Source organism: Canis lupus, chromosome X, assembly GCF_003254725.2.
Source record: "Canis lupus dingo isolate Sandy chromosome X, ASM325472v2, whole genome shotgun sequence".
Classification (NCBI taxonomy): Eukaryota; Metazoa; Chordata; class Mammalia; order Carnivora; family Canidae; genus Canis; species Canis lupus.
In genome coordinates this window covers 112,272,101-112,285,215 of record NC_064281.1, presented here as the reverse complement: position 1 = coordinate 112,285,215, position 13,115 = coordinate 112,272,101, and positions in this window count along the sequence as shown.

Sequence of the window (13,115 nt, the reverse complement as noted above, 5' to 3'; positions counted from 1 at the left end):
TTGATGGCAGCAGTGAGAAACGTCTATGCAAAATAATCTAATCATGGGGCATTATGGAGAAAATGTATTACTCTAATATAAATACAGATATTGTCCCTCAAAATACTGTGGACATTGACAATTATATAAACTTTTGGTCTATTTAAGTTAATTCTTACCAGAAAACAAATTTTTAAAAAAGATTTATTTATTTATTCAAGAGAGACAGAGAGAGAGAGAGAGAGAGAGGCAGAGACACAGGCAGAGGGAGAAGCAGGCTCCATGCAGGGAGCCCAATGTGGGACTCGATCCCGGGTCTCCAGGATCACGCCCTGGGCTGAAGGCGGCGCTAAACTGATGAGCCACCCGGGCTCCCTCAGAAAATGTTTTAATGACATTTTAGCTATTGCTTTTCTAATAGTATTAAAATAGATATCCATAAAACATTACTATCCCAAAGAGAAATTATTGCAATGATGAATGGATCTTGGTTAAACCAAGGGCCAGGGAGGGGTTGGTGAAGTGACCCTCAGGCTAAATAAGGGAGGGACGCCTTTCACATCTTTCATGCAGTCACCCTCTTAATATTCATTTGTCTAGGCTTTACTACTCCCAGTGCTTAGCACACTACGTATTAGCTGCCTGATAAATATCTGTTGAAAATAGGAGAAAGTATATGCCTCCTTCAGCAGGTATAACTTTCATATATATTCTGAAATTTTACTTTTTTTTAAAAAGATTTTATTTATTTATTCATGAGAGACACAGAGAGAGAGAGAGGCAGAGACACAGGCAGAGGGAGAAGCATCAGGCAGGGGAGCCTGATGTGGGACTTGATCCCAGGACCCCAGGACCATACCCTGAGCCAAAGGCAGGCGCTCAACCACTAAGCCACTCAGATGCCCCTAAATTGTTCTCCTAATACTATAAATACTACTTCCTGAGTCAGTCACATGAACCAGCCGATCTTTGATTTTTGCCTCCGACAAAGACAGTAAGACATATTGTAGAAAGGCCCGTGGCTTCCATTAACTTGTTTAGATACATTCTTCATATTTTTAGATAATGTTCCCTCCTGGGTCAAACTTCTCAAAGCTGTGCTTCCTGCTGTGTAAAAGAGAACTTCAGTATGAGTTTATTTTGTTGATGCTAACACCACTTGCTTTAATGTCCTGGCCATTGTCAGTTCCAAAGCTTAATCAACACGCATTGTTTTTCTCAAACAACCAGTGCCATTAATGTAGCTATGGAAAAAAAAATCTACTTAAAGATGCAAAACTCGACTCTTCAGTGAGTAACCCTCCTGTTCAGTGGTAACAAAAGGGATCTTGGATTTTGCAAAGTACTGAGTAACAGCTTGAGTCAAATCAAAATAGAGGCCATAAAGAAATCCCTTTCAACCCTCATTACTCTAGGACGGGCTAATGAAAATAGCTGCTGTTAATATTTGCTCTCATTTAAAAGAGAAACACATGAAACTGAACATAAAAGAGACCTGTGTCTACATGATGGGAAGTGCTTACATAATTGGAACAACCCAGCTGTTTGGTATCATTAGACAAAATTTCTATATACCAGATATCCATAATTCCTATGTACGTAGATGTTTGACACAGTGAGGACGTAGACAATATACAACTGTTTTTCATGGAAAAGCAAACCTGTAAAACATTAGAATAGTAATGAAGCTTCTATCAGTTGACCTGGTGCATATTTGGACGTCATTGTCACTTACAGAAACACTTGAGTGACTCTAAATAGTAGCAGCTCATTAGCCCAGCAGCCAGGTTGATTAACATTCTCTAGCTGTAATGTTTAATGCAAGTTAGACCAGGTGTAGGAAAATAAAACACAATCAAGCTTTGGACATTTTGCCCGGAGATTATAAAATAATTTTACTATCTAAATAGGTAAGAAATGATTCCCTATATATAAAGGTGACAAAGGCAGTGATTACCAATAGAAATTCTATGTGAAAAGCAGATTACGATGTCAGCTTTCAAAATATCTCGGAAATTATCTGAAGAGATGTCAATACTGGCAGAAACCAATGCATATATCTTTTATGACCCTTCATAAGAGTCTTTTGGAGAGCTTTTGAAAGAATGTTATTTGGGCTTTTTGTTTCCTTTGATAAAAGAAACAGATTCACAGTTAAAGATTTGGAAATGGGTACGAATTAAAATGTGTCTTTTGAATTTCTGTGTCTGAAGTTCATGATAAAGCCACATTTTAATCTTCAAAAATATTTAAAAATCATAATTCAAGAGACAAAATTTTATCTGTTGCATAATATGTAAGTACTTAGAGTAAATGATGCTCCTGTACCAGGAAAGGACCACGAAGATCATTCCAAAGAAAAGTAATTGCTGTTAAAAATCCCCCACCTTTACTATCTGGCACTTTCTAGATCCTCATTGTAAAGATCCATTACTATGTGGCTAGACAATGATTCTGATGAACTAGTAGAATTTGTCACACAGCAGATCATCTATACTTTAAATGATGAATGCATGAAGAGGCTTAAAATTCATATCTGAGGCTGGATGCCTCCATGCCATTAGGAATTTGTGGAAGTCATTTGCCTAGGCTCTGAAGCCTGACTAATGCCACCGACAGAAGTTGTTTCTGGTGCAAAGGGTCTTATACTAGACGTTGGTAGTGCAGTGACCACTTTGTGAAAAAGCTAAGCCATATTGTTCTTTCCCATCCAATGAATCAGATCAAAGAGAACTACATAATAGAAACCAAAAAAAAAAATTTTTTTTTGTTCAGTTGCAAGATTTTTATCTTTTTCTTAGGGTTATTATTCAGTATGAACAGTGCCCAGGGAATAGAAGCCATTTCCCACAAACCTCAAAACATTCTTCCTTACTTTTTAATTCTTTGTCTCCCTTTTGGTATGTCTCTTTGATGTTCCAGAGCCTAAATAGCTGCTGGGGGTGGAAATGGGTGTGCTATTTTTGACTCCCAGAAATATAAAATATCACAAATGGGAATTCTATAAATGATCATTCATGTTTATGTTTGCTTTGGTGGTGGTGATGGGGAGATGGGGGGTGGAATGCTTCCTGTATTGAAACATACCTTATTTAAGAACTGAAAGTTCTAAAACATCATTATCCCATTTAGTATGTTAAGTGATATGGAACTTAATAAACCCAGAAGCATTCCACTCCACTGAAGAGGACACTGTCTAGTGCAAAGTATCACTTATGTTGAAAAGCCATTTTTTTCTATATAGAAATGAACATGACTCTCTTGGTAAGTTCTGAACAGTACAAAGTAGAAGAAGCTACTTACTGCCTTGCTTTTCTGTTGTTTTGTTTTCAAAAAAGAGTTTTTATTTATTCATTTGAGAGAGACAGAGAGAGCGAGTGAGAGCACAAGCAGGGGAGAGGGTCAGAGGGAGAGTGAGAAGCAGACCTCTCGTTGAGCAGGGAGCCCGAGGCAGGGATGGACCCCAGGACCCCGTGATCACGACCTGAGCTGAAGGCAGACACCTAACCGACTGAGCCACCTTTGGGCCCCACTTGCCTGCCTTGTTTTTAAAAAGTTGTCTATAAATAAATCTAAAGAGTCTGACATGTTATTGCTTTTACATGTACAATTCCTCCTCTACTCCTTTTCCCCACCCAATATTCTAGCTAACCTGATTTAGTCACTATCCTCCTGGCACAAGCCACCACGTTCCCCCCCCCCCTTGTATTCCTTTTCCTCATTTTTCACGCAATCCAACACGTGTTTATTAAATACACATTTTGCACAAGGCACTTTTCAAGGTGTTGGGGATTCAGTACAAAACAAAAAGACAAAAACTGTTGCCCTCATGCAACTCATTCTAGTTGCAGAGAGGCAGGTGATAAAAACAATAGTGCTTCCTGGCACAAGCCTTTTCCTCAGGTCCTCATAGTGAAAGTCGTTAACAGGCTTGGAGATTATAAAGGGAACTATAATGTAGAACCCCTAAAAGAGGAAATTCTATAGCTGCCTACAGACTCCTTGGAGCCCCTGGACACCTTTCTGAGTCCTTGTCGGCAACATTGTAGTAAGAATTGCCTCTTTATTGCCTCTCAACAGTAGTAAAAATAATTTATTAATATCATTATATGATAGAGAAGCCATGGCTGAAATATACGTAGTTCCAAGTGTTTTCTATGGATTAACTTAATCTAATCTCCACTGTGAACTTATGTGGTAGGTAGAAAAGTCATAATTTCCATTTTTGGGTGAGGAAGATGCAGACACATTTAACAAATCCGCAAGATCACTCAACAAGGCAGTGGCAAAGCCCACAATCTTAATCACATATGATATGCTAGCTCCAGCAGTGTGCTGATAAATATACAAAACCTGGCTTTCTTGGGTGGGGTAAGGAGGTGACTGAGTCATAGCATTTGTCAATCGGTGTTTTCAATCTGCCAATGTGATGTTAACTGGCTCAAAAAATTCCTGAAAATGGGGCAGTCCACCGTCAAAGGTGGGAGCAGACCCCATCACAATCACGTCTCCCCCCAGAATTATGCTTCTTGAGGGATGTATCTGCCCTATCCAAGATCTAGCCCTTCAGTCTTCCAGAGCCCAGCATGAAGAAAGAGATTCTCGAAGGAAACTTAACCTATACGGTGCAATTTTGTTCACATTGATGACAACTCTTTACACATCCCAATTTAATTACATTACAAAATACCATTCTGTGATCTGTTTTCAAATCCAAATACTGATCGATGTAGTTCTCAAAAAACAACAAAAAGACATAGTATCTGCCTCCCAGGAAAGAATAGTCTCTTCAATAAATGGTGCTGGGAAAACTGGACAGCCGCATGCAAAATGATGAAACTGGACCACTTTCTTAGACCATACACAAAAATCAACTCAAAATTAATTACGGCATAAAATTCCCCAAAGAAAACATAATGGGTAAGCTTCTTGAAATCGGTCTTGGACATGGTTGTTTGGATTTGCCCCCAAAAGCAAAGACAACGAAAGCAAAACTAAACAAGTAGGACTACATCAAACTAAAAAGCTTCTGCCCAGCAAAGAAAACCATTAACAAAATGAAAAATTAACCCAAAGGGACACCTGCGTGGCTCAGAGGTTGAACATCTGCCTTTGGCTTTGGTCGTGATCCTGGGGTCCTGGGATCAAGTCCCACATCAGGTTGCATTGGGCTACCTGTGGGGAGCCTGCTTCTTTCTCTGCCTATGTCTCTGCCTCTCTCTCTCTGTCTCTCATGAATAAATAAATAAAATCTTAAAAAAACCCTCATTCCTAAGAAACAGGAAATAGCATCTCTTGTCATGAAGCTGGAAATCAATTACAATATGTAATTAAATGGACCACAGTTCATAAAGAAACATATATATATATATATATATATTCATAGAATATGTGTGTTTATACACATGCACATGAGTGTATCTTGAAGGGAATATCTGATAGGTGTCCTACATTGATGAAATTATTAGTTTAGCAGAGGAAAGTCACTTGAGGAAGTTAACTGGTTGCTATACTATTGTCATTAAAATTAATTGACTGACCTTTATTTTTATTTTTTTAGTTTTTTCACTTTTTTTTTTTTTGGAGTTCCATTTGCCAACATATAGCATATCACCCAGTGATTGACAGGACCTTCAAATAGATGTTCTCAGCAACCTGTTTTGGCAGCTATACCCACTGGTTCTGCCTCTTGGATATAGCTGTGATCACTTTTGATCTTCAGTAACCATAAGGCTTTCACAGTATCAGATGCTTGCTGCCTAGACTCATTCTGTCACAGTAGGACAGTTAATATTTCATGCTACCATGCTAGCTGGACTTCAAGGACAACCCACCTGAGCAAAGGGTACTGCAAATCTTTATGGGATATGACACATGGGAAGTGGTCTAGTATTATGTGAGTGACCACTGCAGATTTAAGACACTCTTCTTAGCCATTTCCTCATGATTTATGTAACTTATCCCTAATCCCTTAATTCCTGGCCCTTTAGATGTCATTTAATTATGTAGTTTTATGGCCAAATCTTGTACTTGTGTGACAAGAACCTAGCATATACATTTTTCAGGACTTTTAAAAAAGATTTTTATTTATTCATTCATGAGAGACACACAGAGAGAGGCAGAGACATAGAAAGAGGGAGAAGCAGGCTCCCCCTGGGGACCCTGATGTGGGACTTGATTCCAGGACCCTGGAATCATGCCCTGAGCTGAAGGCAGACGCTCAACCACTGAGCCACCCAGGTGTCCCTATTTTTCAGGATGTTTTTAGACTAATGGCATGTTGTTCTCCTACTAAAAGTGCTTCACATTACAAGGGAAATGAACCATTCAGACATATGTTGCAAAAAAAATAAAAAGGTGATTTTCCAGAGATACCATTTGCTATAGCTACCTTCTTTTCAATAATTTCAATAATATCATTAAGAATCGAGTTTGATTGCAGAAAAGAAAAAATAGATTATGAATCAGATTAGAGAGTGAAGATGTGAATTCTCTTACTTCATCCCCCTTTATCACTTCTCTAGAGTTTATGCAGTAGCTTCCTTTTCAGTAGTCCAAACTCCAATCTTGACACCCCGGATAATACACACCACCAGATTTATCAAGTGTAATTAGGATCACATTGGTTCTCCTCAGAAGTCAGTGGTTCCTAAACTAACTATAGAATGGCACTAAGACATCTTGTTTGGGGAGTCAAGGCCACAACTAGCATAGTCACAACCTATACTTTTTACCCTACATTCTACATTGGCCAACCATTCACTTTATGCTAAATGACAAAATCCCAGTAAATATGTTGAATTTGCTGTCATTACCTGCCTCGCTCAGGTATGTTTACTTACCTCGATGGAAGCATAGCACAGTGAAAAAGGTACATTAGTTAAACTCTCTGAATCTTAATTTTGAAGGCTCCAAAATGGAAATATCAATCCAATCCTTGTAGGGTGGTTGTAAAATCAGCTCCAATACATATAAATCATTGCAAATAGTCAATCTTCAATTAAGTTAGAATCTGTTCTTCCACTTTCAGAGTACAAGCTCTGGAGACTCATGCACCTGGGTTAACACACTGGCTCTGTCACTTCTCAGCTGTGTACCTGTGGGAGAGTCAATTAACTTCTCTGAGACTCATTTTTTCTCATCTGTAAAACAGAAATGTAGCAGTACTTCTCACAGCAGTGCTGCAGGGAATAATTCCTTTGAAGCATTCCACACTATATAAAAGCTGTAATACACTGAATCCTCATGATCATCACTATCCTCTGCTTTCAATTCTTGCTCAAATGTTCTCCAGGATGCCATTCCTCATCTGCCCACCCAAAAGCAACTTCTTTCTGCTTTGCAATCTTGACAAACCATTTTTTAATCACTTTACACAACAGATTGTAGACTGGTCCCACGAAGTCCAACATAGCTGTTTTCTTCACAGTATGCTACACATCTACACATCTACCAGAATAGCCAAATTTTATCAAAAAAAGAAAAAAAAGATAAAAGAAAATATTAACAATAAAAAGTTCTGGTAAAGATGTAGGGCAACAGTAATTCTCATGTGTTTCCAGTGGAAGTACAAACTTTGAAAAACATTTTGACCTTGCCTATTGAAATTGAAGATATGTGTACATATGACCTGGCAAACTGACACTCAGCAGACATGTGAACAGATGTTCATCAGAAGATATGTAAGATAATACTTATTGCAACATCATTCGTAGCAGTCTCAAGCTGAAAACACCCTCATGTCCATCAATAATATTACCAACCAGTCAATCGTGGTGCACTCGTATAATAGAGGACTATACAGGAATTAAAAGGATGAATTTCACAAATATTAAGCAAGAAAATTCATACACTAAATATATACTATGTGACTCCATCTATGTAAAGTTCAAAAGCAGGAACAATCTACAGTTTTCATGCATACTTGGGTGGGGAGAAACATTTTAAAAATTGATTTACATCTGTACCCCTATGCTTTTATGGACTTTTCTATTTCAAAACTAAAATTCACAGAATGAAGAAAGGCAAAAGTTTTCAGATTGATAAACTCTAGCAGGTATTTAGCTGGATCCAAATGAATAATAGTAATTTTATTTTATTTTTAAAGATTTTATTTATTTATTTGAGAAAGAGAAGGAGAGGGGGTTCATGTGTGCATACTAGTGAGGGGAGAGGGATAGGGAGAGAGAGAACCCTAAGCAGACTCCCCACTGAGCATGAGCCCCATGCTGATGCTGGATCATCTCAGGACAGGAGCCAAACCAAGAGTCAGATGCTTAATTGACTAAGCACGCTTAATTGACTGAGCCACCCAGGCGCCTCTGAATAGTAGTAATTTTAAAATTAAGACCAACATCTAAAAACATTTTGAACACTTTCAAAATGCTAAAGATAAAAAAAAAGTTAAAGAAAAAAAACCTGTAATTTACTTACAAAGAATGAACATGAAAATAACCTCAGAGTTCTCAGTTATGGTACCAAATGCTTGAAGGTAATGGAATAATGTCTTTGAAATTCAGAAAATAAATTATCATGAACTTTTTATTATGAACTTCTAAAATGAGGGCAAAGATTTCAATTAAGTGTTTGAGCAAAAATAAATGCACTTTTGATGCAGAAACACACACATATGTATATGTATATGTGTGTATATGAACATATGTGTGTGCCACTTCGGGAGTTAATCCAAAATAATGTAAGAGATGTACAAGAAAACAGTTTTGAAATATGGCAACCTAAGTATGATCTAGAGCTCAGTGACATAAGGATCCTTTATGGAGCCTGTCAATACTAGATTCTATAGTAAATACAGTTACATAATGATAATAATGTTAATGCTGTTTTATTATTTTAACTTTTAAAGAATAACCTAGAAACAAAGTAGCCATTACAGTCATTGAATAAATTGTAGAGAATATCAACCTCAATAAAAATAAAATAATAAGGTAACAATATTGAGAGGAAGAGAAAGTAGGAAGCAACAATGCAGTAGAACAACTGCAAAAAGTCAACACTTATTTTTAGCGATTTAGCATTATTTAATCAACATGTTACTAAATCAAGAAATAACAGTATAAGAAAATTATTTAAAGTCATAATGATAATTACCCCCCAAATTGAAAGAAAGTGGCAAAAATCCTTAACATTTGTTGAATGGGTCTAAGGAATGAAGGGAGAAAATTATTCCTTTTAATTTTAGACCCTTCTCTGTAGTTTCACTTTTTTTTTTTTTTGTACACGGGTGTTTAATTTTAAGAAGTTTGGTTCTTAGCAAATGAATGGCACCCTCATCAATAAATACACTGTACGATATTCAAGGAGTTGGCAAGGTACAATCCATAGGCCAAAATCTGCTCATACCCTATTATACGCAAGCTGTGAACACAACCATTGTCATTTGTTGGCCTATTGTATGTGGCTGCTTTTACACTGCAATAGCACAATAGGTTTCTGGTTTTTTGATTGCAAAGACTAAAATATTTACTACCTAACTCTTTTTAGAAAAAAGTTTGGAAATCCCTGGTATAGTCTTACAGTGAAATGCCATAGGCAGAATAAGGTAGGTCAATATGGACACTGGTGTAGAAACATGTCCAAGATGTAATGTTGAATTAAATTGTCAGAGGATTAAAAAAAAAATTTAGAGGATTATTAACAAGTGTGCTTATCTGTTAGTTGCATTTGCATATTAATTAAAAGAGTTTTTGAAAACACACACCAAACTTTTGGTACTGAAGCATGAAGTCACGAGAATTCTTTCACTTTTTTTTCTCCATTATTTCTGGATTATCTAATTTTTTTTAATGTGCATATACTACTTTGGTAATTTAAAAAGTGAATACGGTTACATGATCTCTGAGCTTAATGCCCTTCAGTGGTTTCTCACAACACTTAGGGTAAAATTCAATCTTTATTTTTTTATGACCTACAGGGCTCCCTTTGACTGGGCTGAGGCCTGCCTTCCCTGCTTCCTCTGTTACTCACTTTCTCCCTGCTCACAATCACACAATCTTTATTTCACTTCCTCAAGTATGTCAAGTTCTTTCTTGCCCCAGAGCCTTTGCATATGCTGATATCTTCCTCTATTAACTCTTCACCAGGTTGATTCCTACTCATTCTTTAGATGATGACCTCAATTTCACTTCTTCAGGGAAACTTCTTTGATTCATCAATCAGAAACCCATATTACTCTGTCATAATAGTTAAAAGTTTCTTTCAGTGCATTTATCACTGCTTTTTAAATATCTCATCTATGTGATTATTTTTTTAATATCTCCCCCTCTCTTAGAGACAGAGAACACACCAAGGGTTGCTGGGAGGGAAGTGGGTGGGGAATGGGCTAGATGGGGGATGAAGGATCACAGAGGGCACATGTGATGAGCACTGAGTGTTGTATGGAAGTGATAAATCACTGAATTCTACTTCTGAAAACAATATTGCCCTGTATGGTAACTAACTAGAATTTAAATACAAATTTGAAAAAGAAAAAAAATATATCTGTCTTCCCTCTCTGAATCTTACCCATTAGTATACTCATATGATCCTTTGGATCTGATTTTTACTTTTGAGGTTTTTTTTTTTTTTTTTGAGCAATCTTATCCATTTGTAATGATTGATATTTCATTCATTCTGAGAGGTCTGCCAAAGAATAGAAAGAAATTTTACTTTTTCAAAGAAATAAAACTCAGTCTTCCTTGCAATTTACCTTATAGATCATTGGACCCTCTAATAAACCTAAGGTAGTATCAATGGATCTTAGTTAACTCATTTTTAAAAAATATCTTGAACATTTTCTATTTCATCATCTCAGGAATTGTTTCATCATCCCTCATGATTTTCATCAATAAATTCCAAATTATGTTTAAAAAAGAGTAAAATAATATGAAAATAGAATAATGGTGGAAGTGTCAAGAAAATGATGCAATAGTGAAATAAACTGTCAATCTCTAGTTTCCTTTAAAGATTTACTTGTTTTAGAGAGAGAAAGCACAAGTGGGAGGAGCAGAGGAAGAGGGAGAAAGAATCTCAAGCAGACTCTGCTATACACGGGGGACTATTCTAAATTCTCTGCATGCATTAAATTACTTAATCCTCAAAATGTCCTATAATTACTCCATTTTACAGGAATAGAAACTGAGGTATGATAAGGGTAAGTAACTTGCCCAGGCTTACACAGTACGTGGAAAGGCAGGATTCCAACTAAGGCGATCAGACTTGAGGGCTCAATCTTACCCAACATAATGCCTCTCTAAAATAGTGCCTGGAAGGTAGTGTGTGTCCAACGAATATTTGTTGAATGAAAATGAGGATTGCACACTTGCGAAAGCAATATGCAATAGTGGTGAGATGCGATGAGCACTACTGAAGAATGAACAGTCAAAATTGATTGAGTTGAAACATTAATGGATGGGGTTGAGTTCTGGATAGTTCCAGTAAAATCAGAATTCTGGAATAACATTTGCACTTAAGTCTGTACTATCATTGGACATTTTCTGGCCATTGATTTCACAGCTTGCTCCATTTAAATAGTGCTTCTGATAATTCATTTAATATTGCTTTATTATTTATCCATTGAATGCATATTTATATAGTGTCTACTCTGTCTAATAAGCATTGTGTTAAATGTTGAGGATGCTGCAGTGAGAAAGAAGAATCTCTAGAGGCCCTGTTAGTCTAGAAGAATTTCTATTAAAAGTATAGATATAGATTTAGTAATATTGTATCCAATCTTTCATATTAAATATTAATTGAGTATCATTTTTCTGCCTAAATAGGGCAAAATGCACATCTTAATTGCCATGACCTATTTCTGACGAATGAGGAAAGTTTCTTGTCCTCTGCAAACAAGGTTTTCCTATTCTAAAATCCGAGAGCACCACTGATCAATACATAGCCATTAGCCACATATGACTATTATAGTTTATATTCAAATTACTTCAAATTAAGTAGCATTAAAAACTCAGTCCCTTAGTCACATTAACCACACTTCAAGCACCTAGTACCCATTTGTGCCTAGTGGCTAATGTATTGGACAGTGCAAACATAAAAAATTTCCATCATTGAAAATGTTCTGTTGGATAGTGCTGATTTAGAGAATATTAATTGGCATAATTTGCTCCTCCAGTCTCACAAATGGTTTTGAAATATTCATCCTGTTTTAAAAATGATAAAAAAATGAAGCATTGCTTCTATTTTTAAAGGCAAAGAAACCACCTAAAAATTTCCCTCTGAGAATCTGTATAAAGAATTCCTGTAACATATAACATATGATTAAAAAAATAGAATTTCAAATTTGGGAACCAGTGCTAGGAAACCACTTCATTCACAGACCACCCTCACAGAGAAAGTAGTTGTGGATTGAAGATCTAAAAGCTCACTAAGCTCAGGACCCATATACAGATCCATATACAGCACCAACTAAATGACACTATTGAGAGAAATTCAGAGGTCTTTCCTCACAAAAACACTTCCGTGGTTAAATCCAAACAGAATGTGCATGACATTGTGTTTATGATGCTTCTGGTTTTTCTTCTTTAAACTTTGTTACAATCGGTTGCATTTTCCACTTAGGTTAACCGTGCTATTATAGGCCTGACCATACATTTTATTTAAATCAATTTTGATTTTCTAGGGCTCAATTTTTATAACCTTGAATAAATAGGTCCCAGTTGTCTCTTCAACACTGATGAAACTCAAGACACTCTCTTTAATTAAGACAGCCGTTGACATTCTTTGCGGTTATCTCGTCCAAACTGACAGCTGTTCTTTCACTGCGCTCTTTTCTTATCACATATTATCGGATATGCCAAGAAAACATTAATTTCATTCCAAATGCCTACAAAACTTCAGTTTTTACTATTCCAATAATTGGATTTTGAATTTGTACACATCTCCAGGAATCAACTTCTGAGCTCCCCAGGGATTTTATTTTCTTTTACCCATTTTAACTTTCACTTTGATTTCTAGAAATGCAAAATATTTCTCTATACATGGATGCAATAAGCGATCGTATGAACACCGATTCCAATAAGGAAGCATAATAAATCTGAATATCATGAAAACATATTCAAAGCACCATACATATCAAGACATTGCTATCATTTTGCTGTGAAGATATTCAGTGGCTGCTCTCTGGA